This window comes from Nelumbo lutea, chromosome 8 (assembly GCF_056320005.1).
Source record: "Nelumbo lutea isolate HS-2025 chromosome 8, American lotus-T2T, whole genome shotgun sequence".
In the NCBI taxonomy this organism is placed as follows: Eukaryota; Viridiplantae; Streptophyta; class Magnoliopsida; order Proteales; family Nelumbonaceae; genus Nelumbo; species Nelumbo lutea.
In genome coordinates this window covers 28,429,189-28,439,533 of record NC_142691.1, presented here as the reverse complement: position 1 = coordinate 28,439,533, position 10,345 = coordinate 28,429,189, and the positions used below count along the sequence as shown (strand labels likewise).

Sequence of the window (10,345 nt, the reverse complement as noted above, 5' to 3'; positions counted from 1 at the left end):
TTTTTCCCATTTTTTTCTCTCGTAAACCAAAAGAATTTTATTAGTGCGAATTTCAAATCCATGATCCCCATTCCCATAAATGAATCTTATCTAGAGCATTGCGGCCTTAGGTTGCATTTATTTGGACGTAGAAGGGTTTTATGGAGATTAATCTATATCAATTGACATCATAAATTGTGAAAAAAAAAAAAAGACATCTTACATCTACTTCTCATCCATATTTGCTGTATCATTCAATTCATCGGTAATCCATTGACCATTTTTCAAAAAAATGGTGTGACGATAGATTCATATAGGCATTTCAACAAATGCCCATGTATCTCATTGTTTGAAATGATTATTAAAAATCCGGGCATGCCTCGAAAATCAGGACCCCACGACTGTATGAAATGCCATACATTGGTGAACCATTTCCCCCAACAGTTGATTGATGTGTATCCAATGTGATACTTAACTGTCAGCACATACATGAAAAACAGTGATGAAAATCATCTTACCAAATAATATAGTGTTGCTCATTACCTATGTGACAGAAGCGTTTTTTTTTGTTTTTTGTGAAAAACGGGTTTTGAAAGCATGACTGTTTTTTCTTGAAAACCAGTCCATGAACTATCAATCAGCTTGAGCCATGAAACTGTTTTAACCATTTTTATTTTTTATTTTTTTTTTAAATTGCAGCGAATCATCCATTCAGACTGAACGGTCAAACCACTGACGGCATAACCAGTGGCCAAATGGTTCCAATTCCATGTAAATTTTTTAAAATTGATGTAAACTGATACTCCTATTTTTTAGATAAGAGAATCTTAAATAACTTTCTTTTCATTTCTTGAGTTCAATCAAAGTTGTGAAATATGGAATAATTCGAGGGAGAGGTGTACGTTATGGTCCATCAAATCCCAAAACAAGTTTAGGAGCAGTAGCCTAAAATGGACATCCGGTTATTTCTTTTAATTTTACTTAATTAATCAGTTGTAAAGGATATGATTTTCTAGTGAATTCAGTTGATAACAGAGATGAAGATTCAGCTGGACTGGTTGGTCACACTGAATGAAATGTCGGAGCCTAAAAATTTTTAACATTTTAAAAGGACAAATATTTTATTATTCTTACTTTTTTACTTAGTTATAAATTAAAAAGAAGGATCACATACATCATAATATTACAGACTGCACGCACAATTACACACAACAGAGACAACGGAGAGACCCTACAATTGGACAATTGGAAGGAGAAAGAGAGAGAATCACATATAGGGGGTTTCTCTCTCCCACAAATAACCACACCAGAGAGAGAGAGAACAAAATAAAATATAGACAACCTGATTCCTAACAGAATCCTGCAGAGATGATCTTTAAGGTCGCCTTGAGGACAAGTTTCATCCCTCTCTTCAATGGACCAGGACGACTATCATCGACGGTATCTGGTGAGAAACGATACGAAAACTCCACTATTCCTTTTCTCTTTGAGAGGTTACGGTCATGACGAAACACCTCATCAGTCCCCTTATTAAAGAGGTCCTTCAAGGCGATCTTCACCTTTCCTATCTTCTTATCGCAGATACATGGACACCGTTTCTCGTACAGCTCGATGACGAGCTTGACTTTGTTCTCTTGGAGCTTTGACTCTTCGACATGGAAGCTCATTTCAGTAACCCACTTGGGGTTGTTCCCACCAGTCTCGTCTGGCTTAGTTTTGAACCTCCTCTCTGATGTATCTTTGCTCAAAGAAACCTTGGCGTACACATTGGTTATACCATCCCTCAGATCTCTTGCAGATATCATCTTGATTTGCATCGACCTGCACTCCACCAATGTGTTCATCTTCGTTTCTTCTTTATCGTAGACTGTGTATGAATCGGTGTTATATAGAGAGAAGGAAGACAACCAGAAAAAATTGGAATGAAGTGAAACGCAGTAATTGTACGTACCACATTAGCCGTCTAGTCAATGGGTTTTGAATTTAGTAATTAGAGGAGAAAACAAGATAACACTTTATCATCACCTTCCAAACGCAGCCTTTATGAAAAAATAAAGAAAAGAAGGGAAAGCAAGTTGCTAAATATGTTACTGAACAGCAAAAATGAGTCATCAGATTCCTTTTGACGCCATTATAGTAATGGGGATGACGAAGGCCGTTAATGTCGATAAGTGCAATTGGTAAAAAAAAAAAAAAAAAAAGGATTCAAATAGCCAATCACTTGTATTAGCGTGGACGTGATAATTAAGATTTATAATCTCACCTACAATTTTAGAATTTTCTATAAAAAAAAAACAATTTCAGATATTAAATACAATAAGATGATAAAGAGATGACAGAATGTATGGATATTGAACAACTCATAACTCGTAAAGTAAACGGCCACTTTGTAGTCACGTCAACTTTGTATGCTATGCTCTTATTAAGCCATCTACATTATGGTTTATGCTCATTTTATACATCAGAAATATCGGTTATATATATATATATATATATATATAATCGCTGAATGAAGATGGCCAGCAATGTGTTGTTAAGTCAATAGATCCAATTTCCACTATGCCTCTAATCTAGCACCGTGATTTTTCGTAACTGAGTTTCAATCATATCGAAAATCTATAATGACAGAAAAATATGATATTGAAAAGGCTACCCATCATATGGCCACATCTTGTTTTGGAGCGCCATTGCTGACTTCCCAATTTTTTTTTATTTTTAATTTAAAATTTGCTTTGGAAAAGATTTACTTAAAAAAAGAAATTCATTAGCCTAAATTAGTTTAACATTTAGTTAATGTCTATTTGATTTGTTTAAGAACATATCATATGAATAATATTTAAAAATTTTAATAGAAGTTATATTTTTCAAAATTTAAATATTTCATAAATTTAAATATTTCAAAATTTTAACAGAAGTTATATTTTTCAAAAATAATATTTCATAAAAAACGGTACTTCAAGTAATACCTTGAAATCGAAAAGGCATGATTTGAAGTAATGTCAAAATTGACATTTCCTACAGCTGCAGCTCATTGCTGCCACAAGGGACATGAGGTGGCACTGGATAATGGGTACCAATGATGAAAATGTTTCCTGTAGCATTGGTACCAAGGAGAAAACGTTGTTATTGTTCTAGGAAACATCATGCCTAGCAGCAATGCTTTCAAACAAAAAAAAAAATACAGTTTTTTTCAGAAAATGACTCTTCCAACCCACACATGATAAAACAGTATTGTATCTGCAGCATCGATGCCAAATATATACCAAATTAATTGGATTTCAAGCGGGATTGGGAAAATTGTCATTCCTAGTAAATTGGCTCCAAAAGTCCAAAACCCAACTAGGCATTGATTCCAAATAGAATTGTGTAAATTGCAGAAAAGGATGCTGATTTGAAAATTTTACGCTGCAGGCTGCTTCTGAGGTGGTTACACTCGTCCTCCTTCGGACTTGACTTTGTGGATTTCAAATTTTCAACAAACTTTGTGCTTATTGGTTTATTAATAAGTACTGGAGTTAACTTATATGTCTTATCTGTATCTTTTTTATATTATACTAGCGGAAACCCTTGTGATGCACGGAATTTGGTAAAAATGTGAAATAAAATAATGTAACAAAAAAACAAACTTTATTAATGTATTAATGTATTAGTGTAATTAATGTAACAAAATAGACTTAATTAATGTAATTTCTATGCAAAAAAAAAAAAAACTACTTTACACTCTCCACATTTTATAATAGAGTTGAACCATCTTGACTGTTTCTTCATTGTCATCAAACCTATAATGTAAATAAATAAATATTAAAATAACTAATGAGAATAGTTCAACTATATCAATTATTATTAAATGTTCTTTACTATGACTGAAGTAATTCTTCCTCCATGAGAAAATTCCTATTGAAAAAACAAACAAATTGCTGAAAAAATCAATACATAATGGTGTATTTGTCTTTAAAACATGCAGTAGCAACTTTAATGTGTCCTATGTATTGCAGCATGTAGCTTCAATTGGTCAAGCCTTGGTTAGAAATGCAGCAGATGAAGCAAGACTTTAATGTGTCCTATGATTTTATTGTAAAATCATTTACTAATCTGGAAATTGAGTTATTTCAGTTTCAATTTTGTGTTGTATGAAAGATAAAACATCAACGCCATATTCTTCTATTCTTTAAATCTAATGTGGAATGCTTATATATATAATATCTGCATAGATTTTTTTGTCTCTCAACTTTGTTGTAATTTGCAAAGTTCATCCACATTGCAAGCCAAAGTTGCTGATCTGAGCTTTTTCTTTTTTCTACAAGCAATGAGTAAAGGCATTGTTGGTTTCCCAGAACAGGTAATGAATTCAGTGAAGTCTCCCGTATTTCCACAAATGTCATGATCGATTATGTATAATAGAAATTTAATTCGAATTGAAATATTTGATATCCGTTAGATTAGATATCGAATCAAATTACAGAGAGACCCTACAATGAGAGGGAGAAAGAGAGAGAATCGCATATAGGGTGTTTCTCTCTCCCACAAATAACCACACCAAAGTGAGTGTGTGAGAGAGAGAACAAATTAAAATAAAGACATCCTGAACAGAATCCTGCACTGATAATCTTTAAGGTCTTTAAAATAAAGACCTTGGCGTACACATTGGTTAAATTTTATATTCTTACTAATGCAACTGTTTTTGGCGGGAACATTAATTTATCAAAAGACAACAAGCAATGGCTACACCTAGTTTTGTTAAGAAATCAGAAAAAAGAATAGTAAGGAGTTCATGAACAGAGATATTTTAGATTCCACAAAAGAAGCCAAGTAAGATTTAAAACATAAAGCCTTTATTATTTTCATGGGTTTTCTTGATTTGGGGTTGGTTGGTGCTCATATTTTAGATTTTCATGTGTTTGCTTAGGAGACTATTGTTTTGCTACCCATGCAAATTCGATTCAATCGACCACATAGGCTTTGATCCAACAATACATGTGGCGATTCAGAAATGGCCCCAGATCAATAGAGCACCAAAACATTCACATCCATTGATTTTGCCCTGTTATTGCATCTGTATAGGAAAACTTATGCAGCTGCGGGTGAGCAAACGGTTTGTTCGGTTTAAAATCGAACCGAACAAACCAAACTTTTCAAAGATGAACTAGTGGAATTGGAAACCGAAGTTTGATTAAACCGAACAAACCAAACCGATTTTTTTTGGTTAATTCAGTTGTTTCGATTAAACTGAACTTCAAACAGGTGGGTCATTCACCGAAAGTGAAAAAAGAAAAAGAATAACAGTTCAGTCTTGCTCAACGTTGCAGTGTAGTCTTGGAAAATAAAAGTTCATTCTTGCACTCTTGCTCACTATTTTTAGTGTTGTCTTGAAGATTAACAGTTGCAGCCTTGTAAATTCACAGATGTTCACCATTGCAAATGTTCACGGGGTGCGTACAATTGTAGAGACAGGTGGGTTCACTCTTTAGTCTTCACTCTTCACTAGAGAAGTTAAACTTGACTCACCACTGCCGCCCGCTGCTGGATTAATTGATGTCGCCACTCGCCGCTTGCTGGTGGTAAATGACAGAAGATGAAGCCCAACCAAAAGGTCACCGACACCTAGGTGGGAAGACAAAGTCTCGAAAGGGAAGCAGGAAGGGGTTTTGCGTTCTCGCCGCTGCCGCCCGCTGCTGGATTAACTGATGTTGCCACTCGCCGCTTGCCGGTGGTAGATGATAGAAGATGAAGGCTGAAGCCCAGCTAAAAGGTCGTCGACGCCTGGGCGGGAAGACAAAATCTCGAAGGAGAAGCAGGAAGGGGTTTTACGTTCTCGCCACTGCCGCCTGCTGCTGGATTAACTGATGTCGCCGCTCGCCGCTTGCTGGTGGTAGATGACAGAAGATGAAGGCTGAAGCCTAGCCAAAAGGTCGTCGACGCCTTGGTGGGAAGACAAAGTCTCAAAGGGGAAGCAGGAAGGGGTTTTGCGTTTTTGTTTTCGAAATTGTTATTTCTATTAGGAATAGGATTTGAGAAATTAGGAAGTTAAGATTAAGACTTAAGAGGGAAACTATTTTACCCACTTACCCCTGTAAGTTCGGTTTTTTCGGTTAACCGAAGTGTTAAATGCCATAACCGAAATCAAAAACTTAACTTTAATAAACCGATGTTTAAAACCGAAACCGAACCAAATCCCCAAACTAACCAACCCAAAAACACCGAACCCGAAATTCCAGCTCGGTTATTCGGTTTTAACCGTAAGTATGCTCACCCCTAGCTGACGGCCATCGATGCAGAAATCAGGAATGTGATTCAAGCAATTCCATGGTTAATCTAGATGGAAGTTGACAAGATTATGGTGTGTTTGGACGTTGAAGATGTTATGGAGCTATCATGGACCGATCCTAGTAGGAATAAGCTTTTTTTGAGAATATATTGTACCCAAACCAATACGTAGGAGGAGAGATGTCTTATGGGTAAAACCTCTCTCATGGTATTTTCTTCTTTTCTCTTCCATTATAAAAAAAAAAAAAAATGTATGAGTGTGATGCTTTCCCTCCTTTTCTAAAAGAATTCTATTGTTGTACTCTTTTAGTTTGTTCTATATGAATTAATTACTAAATTTTGAATATAATTGTATTCAACCACGTCATAGCACGACTGTATCTCCATGGGCTAAACAATTACAAGAGCAAGAAGTATGAATATAGTTGGTTGAAAGAAAGCAAGATGCAAGATGCTACATTCCAGAATGGTAGAATGTAATCTCCAAGCTAAGGAGGGTCTGCACCCGAAGAGAGAATATCAATAATATGCTTTACATCACTTTCAATGATGAACTAAAGAAGCAATGTCCATTGCAATGACACATCTCAGACCTTTCAAAATTACTAAGGCTTCAGCTTCTGCAGGGAAAGAACATTGGAGGGGAGCACATCTTCCTAGAATGAAATCTCCATTATAAATTTGTGATCCCCGATAACAATTCCTAACGCCGAGTGAGAAACACTCCACGCATCATCTGTATTAATTTTTACGATTCCGGTTGGAGGTTTGATCCGCCCCCTGAAACGGCTTGTTTATATTTCAATTGATGGATGCATACTAATAATTTTGGATATATTAGCTTTAGAGGTAATTAGCCAAACCATCCAAATGACTTCTATGATTTCATTTGGTTCTTGATTATAAAAGGTAGAAATAAATGGTAACTAGCCAAATACTTATGCATGGTTTGGTGCTCTGCCAACTTTTCAACAATGAAAAGCAACATCTGCATAAAAATGATAAAATAACATTGCCAAACTAGAGATCATAAAATATAATCTGTTTTATGTCAAAAATTATAAATTTTGGGCAAGATCATGGATGGAGAAAAACAATAAGATACCATTAGAAGGCTCTAAAACAGTTATTACTATTATTGGGAAGCCTTCTATCATGTTAGAGAAACTCAAACCATTAGAGAGTAAAATCCCTCCCATGGCTAAAAAATGGTCATTTGCTATTAAAGCCTCTATAAATAAAAATGTTCAACTTAATTTAAAAAGAAGCAAATGCAAGAGCAAGAGTTTGAACCAAGGCTTGTAAAAAATAACTTGTGCGTTCATTGTACATATCGTAAATAATTGTTTTCCAAAAATCAACTTAGGCTAGAGCCATTTTGAAGAAAATATCCCTAAGCTCCAATAGTGTTAAAGGTGAGCTTGTTTGAGAAGTCATAGAGTTTGTGTTGTCTTATCCATTTATTGTGATCTTCTTCCTTAAGCTAAGCATTTGTTGATAACTCAAGTTTAGCTTGTTCTTGTATAAAAAATTGTCAATTGAAAGGTTTCTCTTACATAAAAATTTTCTCTAGTGCTTAAGATGTAAAGATATTTTGAGAATGTAAGTGTTTAATTTGTTGAATGCCATTAAATTCTTGTTGGCACCTCTGTAACCCCAATTACAAGGTGTTGCAGGCACTTGGAAGCCTTGTTGGTTTAAGTCTTATTGGCACCCATGTAAGTCCAATTAGTTTCAACTATTATAGGCACCCATCAAGTCTTGCTGGTTGTAAATACTTGGCTAGCACCCAAAAAGTATAGTCCATTAATAGAAACCCCTAAATGTGGTCTAAGGTAGAGGACATAGGCAAGGTTGGTTGAACCTCTATAAAAACCTTATGTATCTCCTATTTTGTTTCTCTTCTTTTTAATTTTCAATTTGTTTTCTTTTATGTTAACATTCTCATAAATGAAATAACTTGATCCTTTAGATCTTGCAGATCTGTTCTTTGCTTTATTTCTCTTTGTTTTCATCTGTAAGATGCAAAGCCATTAAGCACAAAGTCTATTTCTCTAGCTACTACTGTTAGTACAAAGCCATTAAGCCATCTGTAAGATCTGTTCTCACCACCACTTGCCAACTTTTAGAAGAATCGATCACCAATTAACTTTCTAATGATCAAGATGCATTTCTACTACAATGAGTTTGAAGGTTTTGCTATGCAACTAAAGAAACTTCTTTCTTTTAAATATTTGGCTTCGATCTACATCAACCCAAGGGTCTCTTCTCCACTCAAGAGCTTAACAATTGCTTTGCAAAAAGAGCTTAATTCATCTTTGAAGCTTGTCAAAGACCAAGGCCTCCTTTAACCTGGTTTGCAAATCCTCCTCCAAATGTTGTGTCCATATTCTACAAATTTATTAAGGATATAAAACGCACCCTGCTTTTAAATTTTTTTTGTTTATGTTTGTTTCATAATGGGTTAATCCATTCTGCCCTAAACGGTTGAACAGCTCATGACCGATGGCCTCAAAGAAAAAATGGCTCCATTTCCAAGTCATTTTTTAAAACATTGCCTTAAACAAACCATCCACCAATTTCACTCACAATCTTCTCTATTAAATGGTTTGGACCTTGATACCATCTCAACCTTTCTCACTGACTAAAACACTAAGCCCCAAATCTATCTCTTTAACCCACCATTAGGCTAATTAGATACTTCATTGAATCCAAAACATTAAAAATATATATAATTCTTCCAAATTTTGCCCACAATCTTCTTTGACTAACCAAATTTTGAAATTTCGACATGTTTAAGGCGTATCGTATTGTATTTTTCAAATTCTGATACAAGATATATATGATGGAAAATCGATGGTATCGTATTTTTTTCACCATATCGGATCCATATATTGGGCCACATTGGAAGTGTATCGAGTGTATTGACAGTGTATCAACTGATATGCTAAGAAAAAGATACGATCAAAAAACAAAAAATAAAAATAAAAATAAGGGAAAGAAGGCTTCTTTCCCTTGAAACAAGCCTTCTTTTACCCCCCCCCCCCAATGGCTCTAAAACTCCAAATCTCATTCATAAAGTGCTAGATATGCAAAAAAAAAAAAAGTGTGAATCATTAATGTTTTTTGAAGTTTATCAAATTTTGAAAAATATTACAAAAATAGGTAATTTTTTCCTTTAATGCTTGAAAATATTTAAATCTATGCTATGTGTTATAAGTAGATTTATGAAAATATTGTGAAGAGATTTGGAAAAAAAATCTAAAAAGATCAAAAAAATTGAAATCATTTTTTCATCTATCTAAAAAGACTTATTATTTTATATGTGTATGGATTATCTATCATGTCCATACATCAATTTCAATTTTCTATTCAATATTTTTTTTATTTTTATATTTTTATAATTAAAAATAATTAATAATTAATTATATTTTATGATCCAATCACAAGGATTGATTATATTATAGATCTATGGATGATCTACCATATCCATAGAGCAATTAAAATTTCTTCTTCAATAATTATTTTTTAATATATTATATAATGTTTATTTGTATTTTATTTTTATAATTTTTTAAAATAAAAAATAAATAATTATTATTTAATAAGAAGTAATTACTAATTATATTTGCACTTGGAAACTATGCAAATGCATGTTTTATGGTTGGATAGGATAGTTGGGTTTTCCCATCCTTTAAAACTTAATAATTATAAATTATCAATTATAAATTAAGTATAGGGTTTTTTAATAAAATTATAATTGACTACGATATAATTTTTTGAAAAACCATTAAAATATATTAACTTAATGTATGTACACCTCATTGAGGCCTTATATTTAGTGTTATTGATGTATCTTTATGATTTATTGAAGTATTTATAGTGTTTCCATGTATATATGCATATCTTAATTTTTCTCTGATACACATACGTATCCAAGGCATATCTCAATACATCTTTTAAAATTGTCTTTCTGATACACTTGGTGTTTCCAATACTTTAAACCTTGTATCTAACCATTCATCAAAACAAGATTCCATTATGACCGTTCATTGGCCAAAATACCTCTCACCTTAATTAGACTCCACTCCTAGAGGCATTT

General features: G+C 33.7%; 1 long non-coding RNA gene across 1 annotated transcript; it reads right to left on the bottom strand.

Moving 5' to 3' along the window:
• Nucleotides 1-1,081: 1,081 nt before the first annotated feature.
• LOC148843604 (uncharacterized) lies at nucleotides 1,082-2,032 on the bottom strand. The gene is made up of 2 exons (XR_016103877.1): nucleotides 1,931-2,032; nucleotides 1,082-1,846 (listed from the first exon to the last, which is right to left on the bottom strand). It is a non-coding gene; the product is annotated as an uncharacterized LOC148843604 (long non-coding RNA).
• Nucleotides 2,033-10,345: the final 8,313 nt, after the last annotated feature.